The sequence below is a fragment of the Bemisia tabaci genome, chromosome 7 (genome assembly GCF_918797505.1).
Source record: "Bemisia tabaci chromosome 7, PGI_BMITA_v3".
NCBI lineage: Eukaryota > Metazoa > Arthropoda > Insecta > Hemiptera > Aleyrodidae > Bemisia > Bemisia tabaci.
Window position 1 is genome coordinate 19,343,260 of NC_092799.1, and position 12,727 is coordinate 19,355,986.

At 41.4% G+C, this 12,727-nt stretch overlaps 1 protein-coding gene across 9 annotated transcripts in view; it reads left to right on the top strand.

Moving 5' to 3' along the window:
• Nucleotides 1-12,727, top strand: part of eag (potassium voltage-gated channel protein ether a go-go) — a 389,509-nt gene that overhangs the window by 153,063 nt on the left and 223,719 nt on the right. The gene's annotated exons all lie outside the window — the stretch shown is intronic.

Sequence of the window (12,727 nt, forward strand, 5' to 3'; positions counted from 1 at the left end):
CCTTTTTCTTGACAATGTTGTCAAGAGTCTGGACTCTAGATCCATGTGTTTTTTTCCCAGTGTAATCATAATTTTCCAAGTGAATTCGTTTTTTTTTTTTTTTTTTTTTTTTTTTTTTTTTTTTTTATGAAAGAAATATGGCAATATCTGGAGGCTCATACGTCGTTCTTCTTCAGCACGGCAATATTTCATGCGATGAATATCATCAAAAAAATACCCAAGAGATCATGCGAGCCCAACCACGTCTGCTCAACGTCGCGCGCTGCGTTGCTCCCGCGAGGAACTTCATGGATGCAACTCGATTGTTACATTGCTTTCAAATGAATTTTATCGATAGAAAAGCATTCCTAAGATAGGGACATATCGATCGAGGATATTGTATAAAGTTTCAACGATGGTCCTGCTGACAAATGTAAAGCAGACGGTTTTTTTCAACAACGGCAACACAACGGAACATGGTCCGAGGACCGCAACGGTTGCACCGCGTCGCGTCAGACATCAATAACGATTATTGGCCCATGTGTTATGGTTGCTGGCGCTGCGACTTGGGAAAAGCCTGGATGTGACATCGACGTGTAAGGAACACCTCGGCGCGAAAACACCGGTGTGTAATCGTTGAATCTGCGCCCGGTTTGGCAACCGTGGAAACGGAATGTGTAACCGCTAAGTGTGAGTTATTAATCCCTCTTGCGTTGCTCTCGACATACGTCCTCATCAATGCAATGATACCTTATATTGTGTTTGAATCGCTTGCCAGTTTTTGCGTGAATTTTTGTCAATGTCGTAGTTGAATTGGATGCATTTAAATCAAAAGTAATTAAATCCATTAAGGCATGAGCCATGTCAAGCGTGCATTCTCATGATCTCAGGGCTCACCAGAGTCCCTTTAGAGCAAAGACAATGCGAATCCATTTCCGATTGGTTCTCGTATTTTAGACCTTCACAGTGTCGCAAACAACGGGAATGAAGATTACATTTTTACCAATTGCAAAGATTACAAACTGAAATGGACCGGGAAATTGCGGCAGGAATTCGGGAATGGCTTGATCAAAGATTACAGGGAACGTCCGATTCGTGTAATCTTTTATTCCCGTTTGTTACATCCATAAGCCACGTTGTCTCAACTCTCTCTATAAAGGAACTCAGGGGCTCACATGAGAGTGGATAAGTAGATATGATTCCCGGCTTTCTTTGATTTAAATACTTCCAATGGACCGTCGAATAATGCACGGAGAAAAAAACTTCGTGCGTGGGACCCGAAGTTTAGGTCATATGGATCTCTGAAGTTTTCGGATTGAGCATCTGAACACTTTAGGTCCAGCTGCTGAGGTTTGCATCACACATCTGAAACTTCAGTTCTTACATCTGAAGTATTTCAGATGTGAGAACCGAAGTTTTTCGGATGTGGAAACCGAAGTACTTCAGATGTAAGAACTGAAGTTTCAAACGTGTGATCCAAACCTCAGCAGCTGGACCTAAAGTGTTCAGATGCTCAATCCGAAAACTTCAGAGATCCATATGACCTAATCTTCGGGTTCCACGCACGAAGTTTTTTTCTCCGTGTGGACTTCAATTATTCCGCAACAATCCGAAAACGGTAAAATGTTATATGTCACTCAGAGCAGAGCCCCGAGTTTTCCTTACTTCGACGTTTTTGCGCTGGCAGAACTCATTACAATTGAAGTCGCTGATCTTTATAAATTACACATTTTCCTCTCTGAATTCCTCTAGGCAACTACTTTATCTTAAACTCGGCTATATCAATTTCATATTTTACCAGATACCGATGACTCAAATGCATGTGCCGTTTTGCGCAAAAACGTGTTTGATGTTCCTCTTCAAGCTGCTTATCAACGCACGCCTTACTGTCAACGTACATTTTGGGCTACTACATAGTGGTTTTTTCTCGTTGTGTTAGTTTACATTTGAACCATGACGTAGCCATTAAATGAGTCTATTTTGTTCGGAGAAAGAGAACCTGCGGCTCGCTTGTCGAATCGATATTGAACGCCCATGATCGATAAAAAGCATTGCTAAGATACGGATTTATCGATCGATAATCGATAATCGATTCAACAATCGACGTCTTTAAACGCCCCAAAACACCGATTCTCAGAGATGGTTACTTCGGAGCCACCTTTAATGATGTAACCGCCGTGGCAGATCACGCCGTGCATTACTAATGAGAGACAAAGTAGCTTCATTTAAGAAGATTATCGTCAAACACTGTTATAGAATGACATGTTCTTAGATGCAAAGTACCTACAAATAAGCTCATCAATGCTGCCGTGTTATGGACAAACGGCGTATGAGCATTCGAATGTTACCAAATTGCCTCCGAGAAAATATTAATTTCTGAAGGCTGGTTATGCATATTTTTCCTTCAAATTTCCAGAAACCTCAGATCAGATCACGGACACAATTCTTCAAAAAATCGGATGAAAAAAGTTTACAAGTATTCCCGAAAATTCGAGATTTATCGAAAGAGATTTGGCAACGCCTGAGGGCTCATACGGCGTTCTTCCTCAGCACGGCAGAATGAGCATTATGATCGTAACTTGACGGGGACACCGATTTCCTGTGGCGCGGCGTGCTTTGCGATATATCGATTGATCCGACATTTAAACCTATGGAAAAGGATCGATGAACAGGGCGTTCACAACGAACATCTCAATAATCGATTCTTTACCATACTTTCAAATGGGGAAATATCGATAATCGATCGTTCACGCCTCGCCACTGCCGACTTCCCGTGGAGATCGCGTCTGAATGACTCAATGGGTTCGACCCGTTATCAGTGTTCGACCTGTTATCAGTCGAACTCCCGAAGGGGATGTTCCGGGGAAGAGGGGGGGGGGCGACTGGAGCAGCCGATGAAGATCTTGTTAAAGTTGCAAAAGAGGATTGGAAGCGTTCGCCAAGCCTGGAACAGATTATCCGCGCTCCAAACTGCGCTTGCTGATCCCCAGACTTGGAAAATAGAGTAGGGTTGCCACGCCGGCAGTAAAATGAACCTTTTATCTCGGGGCTCTAATCGGATTCGACCGCCGGAAAGCCGATATGGCCACTGATTTGGCGCTTCCCTCGTAATTTCCGTCGAGTCCCGCTCGAAAATAAAAGCTCATCCACCAATCTCGAGGATCAGACTTTCACCTCCTCGACTTCGCTATTTAATTGCTGGGTGTGGAAATCGTTTAAATTTCCGTTTAAGTCGGGTCGAACGGCACTGAAGAGCGCGATGAAAATATGTCCGTGTTCACGGTTACTTTGGATTCCATCGAGTTACTTTTTTTCGGTCTGATCTTCTTGGTCGATCGAACAATTTTTCTTTCTCGCTACCCTAGGGTAGTGGAAGTATTGTCATGTTATTAAATTGATCGAAACCGGAAGTATGCTCTGAGACTTCTCGGATGGAGAAGTGTCCTGTTGAATGAATGTACACTGGAAAAAAAAAAAACCACACTTTGGATCTAGTGTCCAGACCCTTGAAAACATTGACAAGAAAAAGGACTCTTGATTCAATCAGATTTAAGCTTAAATCAAAAGGAAATCCGCTCAAATTAAGAGGCTTGGCTCTTGATTTATGCTTAAATCTGATTGAATCAAGAGTATTTTTTCTTGTCGATGTTTTTAAGAGTCTGGACTCTAGATCCAATGTGTGTGTGTGTTTTTTTTTTTTTTTTTTTTTTTTTTTTCCAGTGTATACTCTGGTTTCCCTGGTTGCGACTTGAAAGTGGCTAGCCTATCAGACTAGCACCTCTCCGATCCAGGTTTGAACCAGCGGCGTTGCGTGCTTTGCGATGTATCGATGGATCTGCCATTTAAACCCGTGGAAAAGGATTGATTATCAGGGTGTTCGCAACGAACACCTTAATAATCGATTCTTTACCATAGCTTCATATACGAGGAGTATATAGACAGACATTTGACGGAAGTGGTAGAAACCTGTGCTCGCTTCCTTGCATTTCTCGGTTTCTGCGCAACATTTTCGCATTTTTAATGTGCGCATTGTGTTCTACGCATCTTCTACCCTGGAAAATCCGCTTTCGCAAGTCCAAAACTTAAAATACGGCAACCCTGCTGAAGTATTCGTTCCCTATCTTTGCATCGAGTTTGTCTTGATATGGAGGTGGGCTCTCACGGTAGCTTGGGATATCCCCTCCATTAGGACCTCAACTTTCAGAGTATTTTTTGAGCTTTGAAGTTGATTTCAGAAAAAAAACCAGTGGCGCTATTGTGTTTCTCGCGAAATATTACTTGAGAAAAAGTACTTAAATCACAAATCCCTCTCGTGTGTAAGAGCTCCATTCTCCCCAGCACCGGCACGGAGCCCTTATTTTCGCGAAGAAAAAAAGATCACACTGAAAAAAAATTCTCTTCGTTTTTACCAAGGTCCGTTGGTACCTTTACCATATCACTTTTTTTACCAATTATTGGTAATTTTACCAAGACAGACTGGTAAGCTTACCTAAAAACCGGTATTTTACTGTTTTTTCAGGTAAGAATATCACTTTTATTGGTAATCAATTTCCGGTAACTTTGCCATTTTATCCCGGTAATTCTACCACAGTCGATAACAAATATTGGCGTTTTCACCAAGGTCCAGTAAAATTGCCGAGAAAGTTCATAAATTTTACCGAGATTTCTCGGTAAAATTACCAATTCCATGAATGGTAACTTTACCAAGAAAAACCTGGGATCAAATAGAACCCTGAATTCTTGGTAATTTTACCATTTTCTTAGTAAATACACCGAGATTTATTTTTCAGTGCACAATCCCAACTATAGTCCTAGCTGATTTTAGCCGATATTAGGGTAGTTGCATAAGCCAGAGGCATGGTTAAGTCAGCTTAAAGTGGGGTTTGATTAACCATGACTCTAGCTGGCGCCCCCACAGTCAGCATTAGCGTGGTTGGGTCAACTATACTGTTGGCTGGCGTCTTTATACTTCTAGCTAGAGCAACTACTCTTGTGGCTGGCACCAAAATCAGCTGGAAGTATCAGATTTCTTCTTCAGTGCATGCACGTAGGGTCTCGCTATTTGCTAGGTTTTCGCGGAACGGAACCCTCGCAAACAACGAGCAGGGTGTCTATAAGTCTGGACTTTCCGGCAAGTCCGGAAAAAGTACCGATTTTTGAAGGGAGTTCCGGTTTACTGTAAAAGTACGGAAATTCCGTAAGAAGGTCCGGAATTTTTTCGTCTTTTCGTGATTTGTTTCGCTTTTAAAGCGGAAAATTTAAATATTTGAAATTCTTCGCATTTCCTTAATTGAAGGTGGTAAAAAGTATGAATTTTTCCGTGAGAAGGTACCAAATTTCTTGGGAATTTACCAAAAAAGTAATGTAAAAGTATGATTTTTGGGCAGCTCGTCTTAGTAGACACCCTGGTCTCGCTGTTCGCGAGGTTTTTGCAGAACGGAACCCTCGCGAATAGCGAGGGACTACTGTGCCATGCTGAGGAAAATCACCGTATGAACCTTCGGGCATTGCCAAATTTCCTTGGATAAAACACAAATTTCCCGATAAAACTATGAAGATTTTCCCTCCGATTTTTCAGATAAGTTTGTTCGCAATTTCACCTGAAGTTCCTGAAAATTTCAAGGAAAAATATTCATAAATTTCCTCAAATAAAACATTTTATCGAAGCAAATTTGGCGACTCTCGAATGGTTGCGGCGTTTTTCCTTAGCAAGGCAGCATGATTCCGATACTCCTGAAAGACGGCCGCAACGGGATTCGCGTCACGGCGCGTGGATACAACTATTCGTACTCGGTGGATGTCCACTTTGCATACACACAAAATTGAAGGCGTTTTAGCTTGTCACACTACGACGCGACACAAGGACGCTCAATCGCGCATATTTTAAAACACTAAATGATGCTCTATACTTTTTGCTAGTGTTTTAAAGTACGCCAATGAAGATGTTGTTTGTGTGAGGAATTTGCGATTTAACCAGTGATTCTTCTGTAAAAGTTCGCGAGAAACACGATGATGCCACTGGTTTTCTCTGAAATCAACTTCCAAACTCAAAAAAAGTCTTCAAGTTGAGGTCAAAATGGAGGGGATATCCCACGCTATCCTGAGAGTCCACGTCTATATTAAGACAAACTCTCCATAGATACAAAGATAGGGAGCAGATACATTAGCAGTGTTGCCCTGTTTTCAGTCTTAGAGTCCCCAAATAAAGTGGCCGCCCTGTCAATGTATTTGCTCCCTATCTTTGCATGGAGAGTTTATCTTGATGTAGAGGTGGACTCTCAGGATAGCATGGGATATCCCCTCCATTTTGGGCTCAACTTGAGAGCTTTTTTTGAGCTTGGGAGTTGATTTCAGAGAAAACCAGTGGTACCATCGTGTTTTTCGCGAACTTTCACAAAGGAATCAACAGTCAAATCGCAAATCCCTCACACATGCAACATCTCCATTTCAAGGAAAAATATTCATAACTTTCCTCAAATATAAACATTTTATCGTAGAATAATTGGACTGCATTTTGCAATTTGGAGCTATAAAGTCTGGTTCATCTGAAAAAACACTTATGAGCACAGGGAAACTAACGGCACATACGTTGTTTTTAAACCGGGCCGGAATTTATAGTTCCTAATTGCAAAATGTAGTCCTGTTGGCAACTCCCGAATGTTCACAGAGCGTTCTTCCATAGCACGGCAGAGTGGGAACAAAGGAGGTAGCGTGGGAGAACCGGCAAAGGCGCTCGTCTGGAACTTACACGAGCGGGTCTGCTTCTTCTCGTCTAATTAAAATCCGTGCTCCTGGAGACCGTTGTTGGAGGCGGCTGCCGCAAAAGTATTGATTCCCGGCGACGCGACGGCGAAACCCGGGTCGGTAACATTACGGAGGAGGCTCTTTAGCCCATTCACCGGAGCGATTCCGGGGCCGATAAATAAAATTAATCACTTCCGCGCCCTCACCAGCCACCAGGCAGCACCCGCCGCGGCTCACCAGCCACCGGTGGCGACGACTGGCTTTTATTATGCATATTCGCCATTCGGCATTAATTACGCGCCGGCCTAATCTGCCGAGCTAAGGAAGAACGCCGTATGAGCATTAAGGTGATGCCATATTTCACTGGAAAAAAACACGTTGGATCTAGAGTCCAGACTCTTAAAAACATCGACAAGAAAAAATACTCTTGATTCAATCGGAGTTTTGCTTAAATCAAGAACCATGCCTCTTCATTTGAGCGGATTTCCTTTTGATTTAATCTTAAATCTGATAGAATCAAGAGTATTTTTTCTTGTCAGTGTTTTCAAGAGTCTGGACTCTAGATCCAATGTGTTTTTTTTCCAGTGTTCCTTCGATCAATAACGAATTTTCCGGGAAAATTCTGAATACTTTGCCGTCAATTTATCGGACGATTTTTCTCGTGATTCAATCTACACTATCTGAAAATTTCAAGGGAAAATATGCATAACTCCTTTAAAAGATTCATGTTTTATTCGGAGAAATTTGGCAACTCTCGAATGTTCATACTGCGTTCTTCCTACGCACGGCAGTAACGCACACTGAATCATGCCGACTTATTGCCCGTCGTGGCCTGGAAGATCCACGCATCGGACGGACGCGCGGTTCTGGCGAATGCCAGGAATTTTGACGAACGCACTGTGTGTGTGCATAAATTGCACGGGATTACATATTGTCAAGTTTGAGGGGCATTATTAGAGAGGGTGCAGGGCCGTTCGAGTATTGGGTAACGTGATTGGGGGAGGGGGGTGGAGCCAGCGTTACGGTGAGTTACAAGGGGGAGGTGGAGGTCAAGCTCAGCGTTACATAAAAATTGAAAATCCCGCCCTTCCAAATGATAGGGGGAGGGGGTGTTAGACCAGCTTTACGTAATTCAAAAAGGGGAGGCGTAGGGTTGCATTACGGGTGTGTTACGGGTACGTTACAGAAGGGGAGGTGTGGGATAAAAATCATAAGAGCTCTATGACACGATGTTGCCAAATTGCTGGATCCGCCACAGCTCCTTTTTAGTCCAGGCGCCTGGTAGCTAAAAATGAGGCTACCTGGAATTTTGGGTACACAGCGATTTTTTTGGCTTACTTCATGTTTTTTGGGTCGCTGGATCCGAATCTGAAGTTTCCGCACGCGTATCTGGTGAGCATTTTCCGCTATTTTGAAAAAATGACCTAAAAAGGCCTTTTTTTGCGGTTTTTTTGATATAGCGGCTACGGATGAGGAAAAGTCCCGGATCTAGCTAATGTTTTGAATAGCTGACAAAATTTGGAAGAAAATGGTATATGAATATGCTAGGTTTGCTCAAAAATTGAGGAACCTCGGATTTCGGAACTTTAGAACGCTTCGGAACTTGGCTGACCGCGGCGAGCCGGATCGCGCGTTGACGGGTGCGCCGCGAAAACGTGAATAGGCGCGATGTTCACGATGCTGTATCTTCCTCAATTTTTAAGCAAACCTAACACATGTATACACCATTTTCTTCCAAATTATGTCAGCTATTCAAAACATTAGCTAAATCCGGGACTTTTCCTCATCCGTAGCCGCAATATCAAAAAAACCGCAAAAAAAGGCCTTTTTAGGCCATTTTTTCAAAATAGCGGAAAATGCTCACCAGATACGCGTGCGGAAACTTCAGATTCGGATTCAGCGACTCAAAAAACATAAAGTAGGCCAAAAAAATCGCTGTGTACCCAAAATTCCAGGTAGACTTACCAGGCGCCTGGACTATTTCTCTGAGTTGCTCTCAGGACTCCACAAGGACTTTACTTGGCACTGTGATTAGTGTGAAATTTTTCCCCAGGACAAATCCGATGAAATGTTCCGTGGAGACAAGGCCTAGGAGCTGCGATTTTTCATTCATAAGGTGTGTGGGCATAGTTACAGATGGTCCGTAACCACATATTATCTTTTCCCCTTTATGATTCTTCTAAAAAAAGGACACGCACACCCAGTTCAAAAACATTAATCGATATTAGCCTTAAAAATCAAGGCGATGATTTTTCATTTGTATGTTTGTCCACGGAACATTTCATCGGATTTGTCCTGGGGAAAAATTTCACACTAATCACAGTGCCAAGTAAAGTCCTTGTGGAGTCCTGAGAGCAACTCAGAGAAAAGGAGCAGTGGCGGACCCAGCAATTTGGCAACACCGGGTTTATTACATTTGAATCTATGTCAAATAATCGATTTTTGTCGGAGCACTTGGCCCCTCCAAGAATAGATACATTTGTATAGGTTTGAACGGAGAGGAAAAAATGTTGCCAATTTGCTGGATCCGCCAGTGGCCCTTTTGGGCCCTAAAACCTCCATGCTTTAACCTCCAAAATTATCAACATTTCCATACTTTCCCCATTTAGGCACTCTACAAAACTCTATCCTGGCTACATTGATTCAAACCCGACCGAACTGAACTGCAGAAACGAGATTTTAACTTGGGCTAGATAAAGGTGCGCCCTAAAATCAAACATAAGTATTACAAGAGCCAATTTTTTTTTTCTCTGGGATCGGCGGTATTGTTATAAATGGGATAGAAGGAAACAAATTAATATATTCTTTATATTTTGATTTGGCAACACTAAACTTTTGGAGCTCTCAGTGCGAAGTTTTGTCATCCAACATTAATAATTGCTGAAGCGAAATTTAACTCCCTGCCCGCGATCCTAGAATCTCAGCCGTTGGAAAATTGCTCGCCGATATTTCTAATGCCTCTATCAATAAATCAACCCTCCGTGCGTTCGTTCTCCACTTGCAGTTTGCGGTCCATTCACTGCAGGCATTTATTCCAACCATTATTTTGGAATCACAATGTTTGGATTCTTGCGGTGAGAGTGGTATTATGCTGTGCTCAGCAAAAGAACGTAAATTCAGCGGAATCCCTATGCACATGTGTCCTTTTTGCTAAGCACTGCAGTATGAAACTGTGGTGAAGCGAGGAGCATCAGTCATCGATGTTTCCTCCTTTAAAGTTTTGGTAAAGGATCGATTATTAAAGTGTTCGGTGCAAATACCGTGATAATCGGTCTTTTCACATAGGTTCAAATGGTAGATTAATCGATTCATTGCGAAGTACAATACTTCACTGTTATCGAATACTCTATGAAGCTGGCCACCCCTCCGTAACCATGATTGTATGATCCAAACTTACGCTTAATTTACACCGTGCTGTCTCTGGAAATATCTCTTCCTGAATATTGATCGAATATCCAGAGTTGAAAATTTCAATTTGGAACTTATGAAATATGAAAGGACCTTTCATGGAATTGTGCGGTGTTTGCGGATTCTTAATTTGTTTGGATCGTGTTTAAGTGTAGAAGAAAGCTAAATCCAAAAGGAAAGGATAAGAACAAGCATAATTTGAAAGATTGCGCTTCAATTTTATTTCTAAAATGCAGTTTTAAATAGAAAAAAAAAACCTACAGGAGATACGCCATTGTTTGTATAAAATATCCAATCCAAGAGGTTTTCGTTGAGGAAAATCAATTTCCACAAACAGCATCCAAAATTTATGGTGAATAATCTTACTCAAAGGGTTTCAAGGGATACAATGGGACCTCGTTAAGTAGAAAGGAGCCAAGCCACATCAGCTATGGCCAAATGTAATTGGGTAATTTAATGTTTTACAAGAAAACTGTTGTGCGGATTTTTGTGGAAATTTCAATGAATTTTCTGCATAGTACGAAGCAAATTTCCAAAATGATGCAAGATATCCATTATTTATACCTATATAATGTAATTTTTGCCCAATTACTTCTATATGTCTGCTATCTACATTGGTTGAAATATTCCCCGGACTGGACTCGTATCCTGAAATTAAACCGATAAGAATCAATGGGTTTGGAAGACAAGGCCCATAAGTAAGGTTGTTGCTATTTCGAGAAAAAGGTGTTTTAAGTTTCGAAATTACGTGGATCTTTATGGCGTATGGCGTAAAGAAAGTTCAGACCGACTTTTCGATTCTTACAAATTGGAATTTGGGAGCAAATTTTTCACAGAAAATGCATTAAGACTAGTGTTATCTGAGATTATTAATATCTCAATCTTTCTAAAAACTGCACTTATGCGCCTCGTCATCCGAGCCCCTCGAATCTTGCGATAAACACTCACGAAAATTCACGGGAAATAGTTTTCTCGGAAATGACAACGTCGCGTCGTTCCTCGTCGCTTCTTCCGTCTCAATGGCATCTTTAACGTCGATCCTTTCTCATTCAACATCTTTTTAATGACTGTTCTTGAAAGCTGCGCACTTGTTCGTCCGGAAATTTAATCATGAATTTATAGTTTACCTCAACGTCTCAGGACTCAGGAGACAGGTCTCACACTCTAGCACTAGCTGTCACGGAGTTGCAACATTTCCAGATGCAATCATGCTTGATGAGCCACGTCGTAAATCGTCGCACAGTGGCTCGAGTCAGTTACCGAAGTCGGACATGAATTTTTCACTAAAACCGCAAATTTTGACGTTTATTTCATCACATTTTAAATTTTAAGGGGTGTCTCCAGAGGTAAATTTCAGGAGAAAACCAATAATATCATTTTTAGAACCTCAAACATGTGTATAAACGGAGTTATACGCGTTTAAAGTTTCCACATTTTGTCCGACCTCTCCTATTGACTCGATCTATTGTGCGTCGTCTCTCTGACGCGATAAAAGGGCGTATCTCCATTTCGGCGTGATCCTTGGAAAGCATGGGATAAATGGACGTATTTCTGTCAAACAGAACTATATGCATTATGACGTGAGCCCCAGTATGCATATATTCTTATTGGTCTCAGGGCTCATGTCTTAATGCACATAGTTCCGTTTGATAGAAATACGTCCAAATGGAGAGTCACGCCTTCGGGTTTGGGGAACAACGAAGTCTGTCCAACTGATGTGATGATTTTATACCCTTGTGCAGCCTGATCGGCAGCATGAGAAAAATCACGAAGATAAAAACGCCAACAAAGTGTTCTGTGTATTTTCAATTTGAGGAAATTTAGTTTTATAATTATTTTTTACTGAAGTGAGCATCTAGTACCTAGTAGCCATCTCCGTTCTAGAAGAGGGAACTTCAGTTTTTCTCTTTCTTACTCTTTCATTCCTCAACCCTCGTATCTCTCTCTCTCTCTCTCTCACACTCCCTAAAATTTATCTTCTTCAAAACTAGTTTTACAATCATCACACCGAGACATGCTTCAAATCATCGACATAACTTTTAGCAAGAATCTAGGAGGTATACCTGAATAAATACTTACTCAGCTCATATCATCCTTGAACTAAGTTCGTTTGGTTCTTAATCCTTTTCACAAGCCACAAAATCTTGTGATAAATTTGAATTGCCGTTGCTAAAGTAAGAAAAATTTATATCTCCGATCGTGTCGCTGCAAGTGCCCGTTAATGTTCATGCCTTCATAAAGAAAACCATCCAGACGGGTTTTCCTGGGAGTGTTCTGCGAATTTGCTTTATTAAAACAAACATATTTACAACGTTTATAAATAACAACACCAGGCTAATCGAGTCTGGAAATTTTGAATGATGAGCGAAACGAATGCAAACTTCACACCGCGGCCATCACCTTGTGACCAAACATATATCAAACATATTTACAGATTCTTTCAAATTCATACTTCAGTCTTTTTGCTTTTTTTAAAATGTATGTGAATGGGTAAATGATAAAAATATCGACAGTTTTTAAACCTAACAATGTAGATATGCATTTTTGATTGTTACATCGGTGAGAAAAAGGTTTCACGACATCATCCCTTATTAAG